This window comes from Cynara cardunculus (genome assembly GCF_001531365.2).
Source record: "Cynara cardunculus var. scolymus isolate 2C chromosome LG 15, CcrdV1, whole genome shotgun sequence".
In the NCBI taxonomy this organism is placed as follows: Eukaryota; Viridiplantae; Streptophyta; class Magnoliopsida; order Asterales; family Asteraceae; genus Cynara; species Cynara cardunculus.
Window position 1 is genome coordinate 7,869,759 of NC_037542.1, and position 9,247 is coordinate 7,879,005.

Here is a 9,247-nt window from a genome sequence, read left to right on the forward strand (position 1 = left end):
AAATTGTAGAATCAAAGCTTCAACACGAGCATCAACCACGATTTTCCTTAAATATGTGTGTATGAATTTTCTTATTTATGATGAACAATTCTAAAATATTCATCATAAAAATCATTATTTGTGATATTCATCCATCACGATATTCATCATGAATGGTTTAGTTCTCAAAATATTTACGACTCTTGTTAAAGCATGCCTCCATATATAAGGATGGTTTCAAACGAGAATGCCACAATTTTACTACGGTTAATCACATGTGATTAAGGGAAACTTTCATGATTTTGTAACATATATTTCCGATTTCATTTGAGTTTACACACACACATGTGTATACACACACACATATTCACTATATATGTATAATACAAACTAGAATTACACAATATAACACGGGAAGGGGGTAAATATATAAATTTAGTATTAAGGTTGGGTTCTGCCAAGACCGTTCACTTTTCATGAGATCCTCTTAACGTCGTTGGATGACCAAACCTTCACAACAAATCATCGACATCTTTTACAGCAAAAAGCAACAAACCTACACCAGAATCCAAACCTTTCCAACCTTCATGGTGGTTTAGCCTCTAAAGATAGTCTCACAGGTCCATTAATAGATATACAGTTTCATATGATTTCGAGTCTACCATTATACTTGAAAAAACAAATCGAAAATCAGAAATAATACTTTCATATAAAATTCTACATGCAAATATAATTAAGATATGTTGAAAGAGTCAAAAACGACAAATATCCTAAAAATCAATACGTTTGTCGTGTTTGATCGTATTTAAAAGTTAAAAAAGCAGAATATTTTCTATATGTCTTGTCATATATATATATATATATATATATATATATATATATATATATATAATTTGAAGTCCATGTCCATGCAATGTGTTCATTGACATTGCTATGGGTGTCTAAAGCAACTCTCGACTAATATGTCGTTTTCTAAATATTAATTAAGATAACTTGGATATTCATCCCTTTTTATCAAATTGTTATTGTTTATTTATTTACATATTTAAAGAAAATTAATATTATTATAATTTTTTAGTTATATTATCTATACTATATTATAAAGCATTTGATAAAAACTTTTAAAAATCATTTTTTATGCATGAAGTATTGTTTATAGATGTATATTACTTAAAATTTAAGATTACAAGTAAATTGTGTGTATGTACTAATTATTAAAGTTTCATGTTTGAATTCGTGTAATTAACTGCAAATAAACATAATCAAATAGAGAATAAACATTTCATTTTAAATATAAAAAATCTAAAATATAAATATGATAATCATTGAGTTCCAACAAAATAATTAATTATTATTTTTATAAAAAATTATATTATTAAACCAAAAATAAAAAAAAATGAGTTAAAGAAGTACACAAAAAAAAAAAAAATAGGTTGGTACTAATATCAATATCTTTTTTCAATTTTTTATGAATCTTCGTATTTATATTTTATTCAAAACTAAAAACATTAACGTTTTCTCAAAACCACATAAAACCGTATTATAACATCGACTGACACCAAAAAAGAACGAAACACTAAAATCGAGATGTATTTCACTGCATTGTGTTTGTACCCTTCTAGTTTTTTATAAATAGCGATATAACAAATTTTAGTATCTTGAAAATCTTGTTTTAACTATAGCAGATAATTCTTTTTAATCATAGGTGTTCGGACTAGTTTATGTATACTTTAACTAATCTCAGAGGCCCTAAACAACATCTAGGAAAATCTCCAGATGACCTTTGAAAAGAATTCAAAGGTCCAAAATTTTATTGTCAGTTGAATTAATCCTACAAAACTATAAGAGATAAATTTGCATGGGCGGACCTACCATGGTGATTATGGTGGCACGTGCCACCGTATTATTTCTCCGTCAAAGGGTAAAAAAATTTAGGTTCGTGAAAGGTGCAACCGTATTAATCTGTTGTATGCCACCGTATGTATTTTGAAACTACAATGAGAATAAGTTTTATTTGGTAGAGTTGGTTTGTAAGACTTTTATTCCACTCAAGACCCAAATTCTAATCTTGTTAGTGTCATTTTCTTAGTCAAATAGTGCCACCGATTGAAAAAGATTCCATATATTTGTTTCATATAGTCAACCGGTGCCACTGTTTGAAATTTTTTCGCTATAGTTTTTTCTTATAGTTAAATGGTGCCACCGTTTGAAAAAAATTATGGGTCCGTCCCATATAAATTTGGTTGATATAACTATAGACATTTATATATATTATTGATAGGCTTTTATTGAATAATATTATTTTTTTTCTAAAGTAAGATTCTAAGGAACATTAAGACCATTTGTGAATTCCACTAATAAAAAAGGTGTTGCCATTAAGCCCATAACCTTTTTCTTTTTCATTTTCTTACCCTTTTGTTTCATTTTCTTTCACTTTTTCCCCATTTTCTATCATTCATATCCTATCAGGATTACAAAAATATCAAACCTTTTTTATTTTATTTTTTATGTTTTTAAATTTCAAACACATGAGATATCCAATTTCCCTACTTGACGATGTTGAAATGTGCTTGCATTCCATGATTAAAGCATTTGAAAAGATACAACTTTCGTATATTCATGGAAATTTTATCAGATATATATATATATAATCTGTTACTTTTTATGTTTTTAAAAACTTATTACATAAAATGGGTTATTATTTAAAGTGTAACGCCTTTATTTTCATTGAAAGCACATTTCATACTGACTTTATAGTCATCTCAACTGCAAATATAATATTTTGATTAGGGGAAATTGCACCAAAATGGAACCAATTTTCACCTAATTTTTATTTTGGGGAACCAACTTTTAAAATCGTCATTTTGGGGAACCAACTTGCACCTGATTTCTATTTTGGGGAACCAACTTTCAAAATTGTCATTTTGGGGAATCAACTTGCACCTAATTCCTATTTTGGGGAACCAATTTGCAAAATAATTATAGAAAAATAACTAAAATTCGTTTTTTTCCAAAAATTAATACAATAAAATATATTTTTCATTTCAAATCTCGTTTTTTTTAATTCGGATATCAAATTAAACATTTAAAAAAAATCCAAATTACCACAATAAAAATTATTTTTACCAATGCAAAAAAAATCAAGTTAATAGAAAAAAATTAATTAATGCAATAAAAAATAAATATTAAATATCACATTCAATATTTTTATATCTAACCAATCAGTATCAATTAATTTTTTTTTATTAAATTGATTTTTTTTGCTTTAGTAAAAAACAATTTTTATTGTGGTAATTTGGATTTTTTCTAAAAAATGTTCAATTTGATATTTGAATTAAAAAAACGAGATTTAAAATTAAAAATAGATTTTATTGCATTAATTTTTGGAAAAAAACGAATTTTAGTTATTTTTCTATAATTATTTTGCAAGTTGGTTCCCCAAAATAGGTAACAAGTGCAAGTTAGTTTCCCAAAATGACGATTTTGAAAGTTGGTTTCCCAAAATAGAAATCAGGTGCAAGTTAGTTCCCCAAAATAACGATTTTGAAAGTTGGTTCCCCAAAATAGGAATTAGGTAAAAGTTGGTTTCATTTTAGTGCAATTTTCCCTTTTGATTAAACTGATACAACATCATCCAACTAACAATTGAAATTGAAACAAAATCGAAAGTCTTACAAACCAACCATAAAATAAATACTAGAAATCCAAAACATATGACTTGTTTTATACTAAGATAAAATATACTGATTAAGAATACATAATTTTCAACCTTACTGATAATAGTAATAATACATATAGTTGTTCAATATATACCTTGTCGTTGTCATTGTCTAAACCCGACATTTCTGCTACTGAGATGATTATAATTTCTATTTCCAAAGTTTTGTTTAGTTTAAGTTAAAGACGTATATGTGATATATTAATTAGTATAACTATGAAAAAAACTCAAATATCATAGTTTATCTTCTGTCTTTTTCATAACTGTTTTTTGGATATTGATAATTACTGATTTTTTATGTCATTATTCCATCGTTAAATCATTGGGGATTTTACAATCCATAATCGAATTAAATCTCATTTGCAAACATAAACATCGATGTTCTTCGTTGATCATTTGAAATGGAACCAAATGCAAATATATTCTGACGAACCATTACCAGGTGTATATCAGTTCATATATGAACTTATGAATCGTACCACAGATTCATATGTGAATCTTACCACATATTCATATGTGAATCTTAATCATAACTTGTTGGTGAATCAGTTTACAACTTATAACCTAGATTCAGATTTAAACTTGTGAATCTAAACATAAATTCGCATTTAAATCTTAATATAACTAGTAGAGTAAATTATGTTTTTCATCCCTATGGTTTGTTAAAAGTTTTGATTTTCATCCTTGTGGTTTAAATATTACGGTTTTTGTCCCTATAGTCTGTAAATCATTGTTATTTTCATTCTTATGATTTATAACTTATTGTTGTTTCAGTTCTTATGATTTACAGTTATATACTAATTTGATCGCTTGTACTTAAAAAGGTAAGAATCAGTTCAGGGACGAAACTAGCAATAAAATACAAACCATAGGAATGAAAACCGTAATTTCTAAATCACAGGGACGATCCAATGATATCATCACTTGATGTTAGAACCAATGTTACCGAACCAGAAAATCCATAAATAAGTGTATATGTTAAGTGCAAAAGATTCCCACTCGCACAGTATCATCGAGGTGGAACTCTCTAAGACTTTAAAGCCTATCTTTTGACATTTAAATATATGTTAAACTTAGTGATGGTTAAAAATTGGTCCCTGGCTGGTCCCAAGATTTCTCATAACCGGCTATAACCGGTCCCGGTCGAATAGATGAAAACCAGTCAGGCTAGTTTATAACCGGTTATGGGCCGCCGGTCCCAGTCCCAGTCCCACCCTTAAAAAATTATTTTTTAATTTTTTTAATGATATATATTTTTAATACATTATTAAATTTGTCGTCTGGGTCACTCAAATACACTTTAAAAGTACGTTTTATTACGAGAATTGTGAACGTTTTTTGCGAATTGAGAACTTGGTATGTAAACCTCTCAACCTTGTTACATATTTATAGTGTTTAGATGCCAAAAAATTCAAATACAAATATAAATACAACTTATATAGCTGTAGTTATACAAATCAAAATTTTGTGAAAAAAATTTATGTTTTTATAGTTTAAATTAAAAAAGACCTGGAATAATGCATAGTCTCTCTCTCTTTATATATATATATATATATATATATATATATATATATATATATATTTGATATTAAGGGTACATATGAATTGGGTTGGTCGGGTTGAAAACATTTGAACAACTCAATCCAATGTTTGCGGTTTGAAAATTTTTAACTCAACTCAACCTAAGAAAAACTGCAACCCAAAACGTGCAGGTTGGTTGGGTTGAAACTTTGTTATATCATTTTACAATCTGGGTAAGTGTTTTTGTTTAAACGAAAAAAAATCAAAATGATAACATACAAAAAAGACTAACAAATTCTAAAAAAAAGTTGAAGGTTCATGTAAATAAGAAAATAAAATTACGGTTGATATTGTAATATAATTTTGAATATAACTATGGATTGGTCTAATTTCTAATGTATATATGTTAATCTAAGACTTAAAAATCATATTAAATCTACAGCATAAAAGTGCATTGGGTAGGGTTGGGTTCAAAAATTCTTAACCCAATTTCAACCCAATAGATGTGGGTCGGTCTAATTTATCAATTTTGTTAGGTTAGCTCGAAGCGAGTTTTTTTGGATTTTTCCGGGTTGGGTTGGACGGGTTGGTCAGTATTTTAAGCACCCCTAATTGATATGAAAAATAACGTTTATTTGTAGGGAAAAGTTCAAAAAAGAACAATAACGAACTATCCCATTTTGAATGAGCAAGTCCCGAAACTATTTTTTGAATGAAAAAAAACCATTGAACTTTCTCGTTTTGAATAATTAAGTCTTGAACTATTTTTTTAAATGAAAAATCATTAATTTTTCTTATTTTGAATGATTAAGTCCATAAACATTTTTTTCAATGAAATAAATCATTGAACTTTTAAAAATTGGTTATTTACATCATTTTAACCTAAAAAACTACTTGTAACCGGCTATAAAGGTCCTAAAGTAAAACTATCTGTAACCCCCCAAAAATATATCAAAAAGTAGGAGATCGATGACATGGGCCAACAATGTGATAGCCGATATGAAGAATGGACAACGATGAGCCGACGTGAGGTTACGAGTGGTTTTTACTTTTTCTGTCAAAAGGTTGTAGAACGATAGCAGGGGCCAACAGTGTGATAGCTGATATGTTAAGTAACTTAATCATTCAAAATAAGAAAGTTTAATGGTTTTTCCATTTAAAAAAAATAGTTCAAGGACTTAATCATTCAAAATAAGAAAGTTTAATGGTTTTTCCATTTAAAAAAAATAGTTCAAGGACTTAATAATTCAAAATGAGAAAGTTTAATTGTTTTATCATTAAAAATTAGTTTAAAGACTTAATCATTCAAAATGAGATAGTTCGTTAAGTTTTTAAGAACTTTCCCTTTATTTGTATTGTATATATTAAAATGTCTGGTAAATAAATAATGAATAAAATAAAAATCATGAGTAAATTTTATCTACTCATACTGTCATATTCAAATGGATTATCTTAACAAGTTTATTCCTCCACATTGTCGATCCTTCTGACAAATAAAATTACCTTTTGACTCACATCCGTAATGAAAGGAATTTATGACACGCTTATTAGTCTTAGATTGTGGATTACTAACAACTTCTTAGTCATGATTTTAAGTTGATTCGAAAGGTCAGTCTACTAAATCAGAATAATATTACTGATATTTAAATTTCAAGATCAGATTAGAAGTATTTCAGTTACATAGAAACTCTATCAGCCATACTTGCACTTTAATTCTAATCATAAAAAAACGTTCTACTTTATAATCAAAAGTTTTGCTTGAAGTATAGCATTTGGCTACTTGAAGGTCAAAAATCGCACATAAATGCATGATTATGACAAATAACGAAGCAGATATAATTTTCAAAAATTTATATCCACACGATATCAAAACCCGTTTTCCAAAAATAAAAAGCTCGAAAGCTAAAGACCTTTAGAACACGATTTACAGGTTTAAATTGCATGCATATATAAACTGTTGTTTTTTATTATTAAATTAACATGGTTGAAGTCGACATCACGTTTAATAAGAACGTATATCAAATATAATTAGATAAGATAATGAGTTGTGATAGGTTTATAGAAGATTAGTTCTAAAAACGGGTATTGACGTGATAGATGGTGGTGTTTATAAGGATTCTTATATGTACAATTTTTAAGTATCGACGTATGTGTATGTTAGAAGGTGTTCGAATGTATGTTTTTAAAATGATTATTAAAATTTTAAATAAAAACTAGAAGGGTACTCGTGTAATGCAGCGAAATCAATCTAGATTTTAATGTTTTATTTTATTCTTTATCTCTATCGATGTTATAATACGATTTTATGTGGTTTTAAGAAAAACGATAATGATTTTAGTTTTGAATGAAATATAAATTTGAAAATATCATAAAAAATTGAAAAAAATACATCAATGTTAATATCAAATTAACTATTTAAAAGTTCTCATTTTTAATGTGATTTATTTAATTTAATTTTTTTGTTATAATTTAATTTAAGTTTAACAACGAAATAATTTGTTTTTGGTTTAATAATATAACATTTTATAAAGATAATAATTAAGTATTTTGTTAGAACTCAATTATTATCCTAATTATATTTTAGGTTTTTATATTTGAAATGAGATATTTATTCTGTATTTGATTATGTTTATCTGCAGTTAGTTACATGAATTCAGACAAGAGTCGTCGCTCTCACTTACCGGTAAAACTCTTGGTCGTTGTCTCGTTATTACTAGATAAGATTATTAGTCTTTACCATATTCATCCGTTAAGGTGATGTGCAAGGGCGGAACACAACCGTTGTAGTCCGGGGGGCCGAAATATAAGAGCATCTTCAATAGATTTTTCAAAATTGAGAAAATGGAGATTTTAGGCATATTTTTGCTCTAACAGGCTCTCCAAAATTCTCCAAAACGGAGAAAACATGAGAGAGTGTAAACAAAAATTGATTACAATGAGAGAAAATCATTTTTTTCCATCATATTCACACCGTTAATAATCATTGATATTAATGGTTTATAGGTCACTGACATATCATTTTTTGTCTTTATTTGACCCCAAGAATGGATTGGATCGAAACGACTTTCCTGCCAATAGGAGATTGGATTCGATCCAATCATTTTTTTCCATCATATTCACACCGTTAATAATCATTGATAGTAATGGTTTATAGGTCACTGACATATCATTTTTTGTCTTTATTTRACCCCAAGAATGGATTKGATCGAAACGACTTTCCTGCCAATGAGAGATTGGCTGGGGCGGGGAGCTCGAGCTTGGTTTTAATAGAGTTTTAATTATCCATTTTGGAAATTTTTTTAAGAATATGTTGAAGATGCTATAATATTGTAAAAATTTGTAAATCAAAATGATTTGTTTTTAGACTATTAATGTAATTTACTTTAAAAACTTATATTTATATATAATTAATATATTATATAAAAACTAATACATTTAATTAAATATTAATAACTTTTATAAAGTGCAAAAATAATTGCTTGGGATGGGATTTGAAACAGCAACCTCCAATATATAGGAGGTATATCATTGCCAATTGAGCTACTTAATGTATATGTTCTTAATGACTTAGTTATAGTATTTAAGTAGAAAAGCGGGGGGGGGGGGGCCCCTATATGTTTCCGCCCCTGGTGATGTGACTTAGTAAACATTTACCTAAGTAAATGTTTGGTAAATGATCCCTAAATAAATGTACTTAATTATCTATACTATATTATAAAGCATTTGACAAAAACTCTTAAAAACATATTTTTATGCATAAAATATTGTTTATTAATGCATATTACTTAAAATTCAAGATTACAAATAAATTGTGCATAAGTACAACTTATTAAAACTCTATGTTTGAATTCGTGTAACTAATTGCGGATAAACATAATCAAATAGAGGATAAACATCTCATTTTAAAATCTAAAAAAACTAAAATATAATAGAACAATTATTGAGTTTTTACAGAATACTTAATTATTATCTTTATAAAAAAATATTATTAACCCTAAATTAAGTTAATTCATTATGTTAAATTAAACT